Source organism: Melospiza melodia, chromosome 7 (genome assembly GCF_035770615.1).
Source record: "Melospiza melodia melodia isolate bMelMel2 chromosome 7, bMelMel2.pri, whole genome shotgun sequence".
Lineage (NCBI taxonomy): Eukaryota > Metazoa > Chordata > Aves > Passeriformes > Passerellidae > Melospiza > Melospiza melodia.
In genome coordinates, this window is record NC_086200.1 from 9100344 (window position 1) to 9106343 (window position 6000).

The window sequence follows — 6000 nt, forward strand, 5'->3', positions numbered from 1 at the left end:
GGGAAAAAAATCCTTGCTGTGAGGGAAACCTTGGTGTTCAATGGAAAGCCTCCCTAGGGAGCTGGTGGGAGTCACAAAAAACTCTGGAGAGTGCACAGAAATGACCTGTACTCTCACACCTGGCACTGATTCTGGGTCTGGGCTGTTCTGGTTCCAGTAGGAACAGATGAACTGGTCCAGGCTCATCATCCCCACAGCTCAGTGCCTGCTGAAGGGAATATTTTCAGCTTCTGAGATCACCAATTCAGTCACCACTGAGGAATTTGAGTTAACCACCCTACAAGGAACGATTAGTCCTAATTGTTGGCAATTAAGATGGAGTTACAGTTCACTTCATGAAGTGTTTGGTTCTTAATCCTTAGGATGTTTTCACTGGGAAAAATGTAAGTAAATTCAGAGGTTAACTGGGAAATTCTGGGACACATTCTGCCTTCAGTTCTTCCACTCTTTGGGAAAAAATGCATGCACATTTTCTGTCAGAGTTTGGATGCTCTGCATATAAATATCTGTTTCCAGCCTAGAAGAGTCTTTCTGAGCAACAGAAATGTCAACCTGAGCAAAACACGCAGAGTAGCAACAACAGTGTGGATGTGGCACTTGGGGACGTGGGCTGTGGTGGCCTTGGCAGCACTGGGTTAAAGGCTGTACTCAATGATCACAAAGGTCTCTCCCAACCTACACAATTGCACAATTCCATGATTGTGGTAGCACACAAAGAAGGCTGACAAACCCATAGAATGTTTTTATTTCAGCTATGGAAAGCGACTGCGATTTCAGAAATGCACGAGGAACCAGATCTTAACTCCTGCTTTTGCTGAGTGCATCAGGGGCTTGGAATTGTTTAAATTGTAACAAATGGTTAAAGCTCAGGAACAATCACAGCCATAAAAGCCCAGGTTCTGCAGATGAAAATCAATGTTACCATTTTCTGAGCCAAGACTCAACAGGACTAAAAAAGAGTGAGTGGAGCAGTTATTACTTAACTGATTTCCACAGCTCTGTGATTATCCAAGAGGGAGTTAGTGATACAGGCTATTGTAAATTTACCACCAGGCCTCCCAGTGCTGGATCTGTTCAAACACATAACGGAGACAGCTGATGTTTACCAGCTCTGCTCAGGAAAAGTGTGGGGTTTAAACGCTCAGTAAGGATAAAAGGATGTGACTTGGTTCATTTAAGTGCTGCTGTCACTGCCTGGCCACAGTTGCTTTGCAATACCCCATTTTCATTAGCATTTCTAGCAAAAACGGGCAGCACCACACAAGCGATTCTTCATTTACACAGAAATCAGCAGAACCCTTTCTGGTTTGTTTTCATAATTCAAGCAGGAGAAAGACATTTCCTAAAGAATAATGGGCATTTCCTTAAAGGCAAAAATCATCTGTGTTTTATCAGTCTGAAGTCAAGTGGAGCAGCCAAAACTTACAGACACTCTCTGTCCCAGGCTGGAGCAGGAGAGGAGCACAGAGCCCAGCAGCAGCAGCAGGCTGACCCTGGAGGTGCTGGAGAGGAGCCTGGCCCAAGGAGACATTGCCACCAGCCTGAAATGCAAAGCAAAACAAACCCAACAGTATTTTTTTTTCCATTTTTGCAGGTTTCAGGACTCTTTACACAACACTTTGCCACACAGCGTGGGATCAGGGGTGTGACATGGCAGGAGGCACAACACCTCGAGGTGTGAGCACAGGGACTCGTGGGGCTCACTGCTAATGGGGTTTGTGACAGGAAATGCCAAGAACTCATACTGACCCCACAGGGGATGATATCTCTCCTGGAAAATATGAGGAGACCTGCAAGACTTGTTTAAAATCTCTGTGTCAGTGCCATGGATGACAACTGGAGGGAAAAATAAAAAGCTGTGCAATCCCTAGGTGAAGGCTTTTTATGCCTGTGCCTCATTTTAAGCACTGAAGTAGCTGCGTTAATTCAAATTAAACAAAACAACCAGCTGTCCAAGGAGCAGGGGTTCATCTAATCCATATGTAGGTTTTTCTTGAGGAAAACAACATTTTGCAGAGGTCAGCAAGGTTTACTCAGTGGTTCCTACAGCACAAGGCTTTCCCTGCTGCTCAGAGCAGAGGCTCAGCCCAGCCATGGGGCCAGGAGCTGGCTCTGACCATGCTCAGGTGTTCCAGGGAGCAGAGCCATGGCACAGACCCACTCTGATGGGGCACAGAGCCACCCTGATGGAGCACAGAGCCACCCTAATGGGGTACAGAGCCACCCTGATGGGTATAGAGTCACCCTGATGGGGCACAGAGCCACCCTGATGGGGCACAGAGCCACCCTGATGGAGGACAGAGCCACCCTGATGGAGGACAGAGCCATCCTGATGGGTATAGAGTCACCCTGATGGGTACAGAGCCACCCTGATGGGGCACAGAACCACCCTGATGGGTACAGAGCCACCCTGATGGGTACAGAGCCATGGCACAGACCCACCCTAATGGAGCACAGAGCCATCCTGATGGGGTACAGAGCCACCCTGATGGAGCACAGAGCCACCCTAATGGGGTACAGAGCCACCCTGATGGGTACAGAGCCACCCTGATGGGGCACAGAACCACCCTGATGGGCACAGAGCCACCCTGATGGGTACAGAGCCACTCTGATGGGGCACAGAGCACATCACGGGGAAATGAGGGCTGCTGCTGCTGCTGTGGGTGCCAGTGCCCGGGCACAGAGCAGTTGTGCCCACCCTGCGTGTGAGCACACACACGTGAGCCCCCAGTGCCTCACACGAGGCTCGGGATCCACCTGCAGCCTTCAGCTCTCTGCTGGGCTAGGGAGTGCAGCAGCCTGCCAGCACACAGGCTGCACAAGTATTTCCTTTGATTGGCTCTAAATTTACATGCTGCTAAATTAAACTAAATGAGGTCTTTTGAAAGAAGATAGGACTGATTAGTTCCATTCAAACACTCCTTCATTACTCATCCCTCCATCAAGTCTGCTCCTACTCCTATCCAGGTTTTAAAGAAGTTCCTCCCCTACACACAGTCCAAAATTGCTTTGCTGTCCATCAGGGTGGCACATCAGATAGCAGAGCTCTCCCTCACTGAAGCAACCACTTTGCGTCCCACAAAGCAGAAAACCTGCTCACAGCAGCACCCACCACCAGCTCCTGGCACCAAAGAGCCTCTGCCCCCAGAAGCCTTCAGGGACGTGGAGGGAAGCCTCCTCTCCTTCCACCCTTTCACTGGTACCTTGTCCCTACACTCCACTTTGTTATTTCTTCCTCTCCCTGCTTGGTTTTTGCCAGAAAAGGAAGAGGAAACCAGGAGAGGGACAGAGCAGAGGTAACAGTGCACCTGATGTACTTCTGCAGCCTCCAAAAACTCCTGAGCCAGGGTCTTCCTGAGCAGCAGCCTCTTCCTTTGAGCCACCTCGACCACATCAACTGGATTTTTCTCATTAATTGGTTTTGGAACAGATCTGGATTTCTGACACCCACAGCATGCCTGAGCAATGAGCATCCCCCTGCTTAACTCACACAGTTCAGGAAAGCATCACCTCCCAGTTCCTACTTCAGTGTCTCCTCTTTCCTAAAGGGTCAAAGAATCACCTCAAGGGCCCACAAGCCCTTATTAAACCACAGCTGGAGTAAAAGAAAAGCTCCCTGTTTTCATAAGCCAACCTGTGGCCAGAGCCTCCAGCTCTCTCCTGGGACATGGCCAAGCAAATCCAGGCTACAGCCAACACCCAGGCTCCTGAGCTGGCACACCCAGAGCACAATGCACAGCCTCAAACTCCCTCTGCTCCCAGATCTTGATCCTTGTGCCCTTCTGGACAGTCCCACGGTCCTGACCTCAGTCCAGTGTGACCACAACACACAATTAATTCCCTCTCACCTCAGAACAAACTAAAGCTTTTTACACAGGAACAGGTTTCTTGGTTGGATTGAGGTTTTCCAATTATAAAACAAGCAGCAAAACTGGAATAATGAAAAATAGATGTATCCCTCAAACTTTATCTGCAAGCCTGGAAATAAAAAGAGAAAAAAAAAAAAAAAAAAAAAAAAAAAAAAAAAAAAAAAAAAAAAAGAGAAATTCAACAAAGCAGTGGCTGAAAGCGAACGCACACTCCCAATAAAAATAGAGCTCACGTGTACCAAGGAGGCTGCTAGCAAATGACAGCACAGCCTCTTCCAAGCCTCCAGCCTCCTGCCTGCCTGGCAGATGACATCTGCACAACAATTAGCACTTTGCTCAGTCCCAGGTAGGCAGGAGGAGCCGACATGTGCAACAGGGGCTCTGGAGCTCCTGGAGAGGAGCTTCTGCACAGGCTGACATCTCCTTACAGACAGAGACACATAGAGAGCAGGAGAGGATTTCCACACAGAATGTTCTGTGGATACAATGAGAGCAGGAGAGGATTTCCACACAGAATGTTCTGTGGATACAATGACAGCAGGAGAGGATTTCCACACAGAATGTTCTGTGGATACAGTGGATTTCCAGAAACAACTCTCACAGCCTGTGAAGCAGAAAGGGTGGTCGTGGTGACCCCACCTGCACACGGAATGTTTGCTTGGATTTGAGGGCATCTTTGGGGATCCAGCACGTACAGCAGCCAGGCAGCAGCAAAACTGGACTAGGAAGGTCACAAATTCCCCTTGTGCAGAGTGGAGGGGCTGGTTTTTTCTCAATAATCCTTTTTTCAAACAAAATCAGGCACTAGGGAAAGAGCAAAGGGTCAGACTCTGAGAAGTCTCCTCTGCTGGCAGTAACCCTCCTGTCAGAGATGGGGATGTTGCTGGCTGGGAGGTTCTGCTCCACAGCTCCAGAAATCCTGGTCTGCACCAACAGCAGCAGAAACAGCCCAGAGCTGTGCTCCCCATTAGCAGGGACATTCCAGTGAGGGCAGAGCTGTGCACAGGGGGCTGCACAGCCCCGGGAATGCAGCTCCCACAGCCACAGGTGACAGCCCCAAGGCAGCCAGAGAGAGGAGCACATGTCATTGATGCCTCCTGCTGCTGGCAGCACTGCCCCCACAGCCCAGCACAGAGCCCACACTGCCCGTCCTGTGCCACTCCAACAAATCCTCCAGGAGCCTCATCTGAGCCCTGACATGCTGCTCCAGGAGAGCACACAGACATCCCAGAGCCCCTCAGCCCCAGCATCAGCCTCTGGCTTTGCAGCCAGCTGGAAGCAGAATTCCAGAATCACTGAGCTTGGAAGAGACTGCCAGGACCACTGAGTCCAAGTTGTGCCTGATCCCCACCTCGTCCCCTGCCCAGAGCACTCAGTGCCACCTCCAGCCCTTCCTGGGCGCCTCCAGGGATGGGAACTCCAAACCCTCCTGGGCAGCCCCTCCCAATCCCTGAGCCCCCTTTCCATGGGGAAATTCCTGCTGTGCCCACCCTGAGCCTGTAGGCAATTTCCTCTTGTCTTGTCCCTCATTCCCTGGGAGCAGAGCCTGACTCCAACCTGGCTCCTCCCTCCTGGAAAAGGTTCCCCTGAGCCTCCTTTTCTCCAGGCTGAGCCCCTTTCCCAGCTGCTCCTCACCGTTCCATACACTGCTGGGACTCTCCAGCCCCTTCCCAGCTCTGTTCCCTTCCCCGGACATGTTCCAGCCCCTCCATGTTTTTCTTGCCATGAGAGCTCAGAACTGGACACAAGACTGGAGGTCCCTCAGCAGGGCCAGCACAGGGGACAGGCACTGTCCTGCTCCTGCTGCCACCCCAGTGCTGATACAAAAACACCAATTATCTCCAAGAATATGCAATACCAATAAGCTAATCCTTGTTTTCACCTAGGGATGACCTGAGGGAGCAGGACTGGTATTATAGCCTTACAAACTGTCTGCAGGTTAACTCAGGACAGGTTTCTGTCCAGCCAGCCTCACTGAGATGGCAAGGGGAGCACCAGCAGCACACTGTGCCATCCAGCACAAAGCACCAACAGAGCTCCCTCGGTGAGAGCAGGGCAGGGATGGGAACCCCCAGGCACCTCCAGCTGAAGCAGGGCACAAAGCCCTGGCGGCACTCACAGCCTCTGAGGC

The 6000-nt window shown here is 50.9% G+C and overlaps 1 long non-coding RNA gene across 1 annotated transcript in view; it reads right to left on the reverse strand.

Annotated features, from left to right (window-relative positions):
- Positions 1-1513, reverse strand: part of LOC134420488 (uncharacterized) — a 28538-nt gene extending 27025 nt beyond the window's left edge. The window contains exon 1 of the long non-coding RNA XR_010028365.1: positions 1427-1513. This is a non-coding gene — a long non-coding RNA (uncharacterized LOC134420488). The remainder of the gene's footprint in view (positions 1-1426) is intronic.
- Between the last annotated feature and the right edge of the window lie 4487 nt (positions 1514-6000).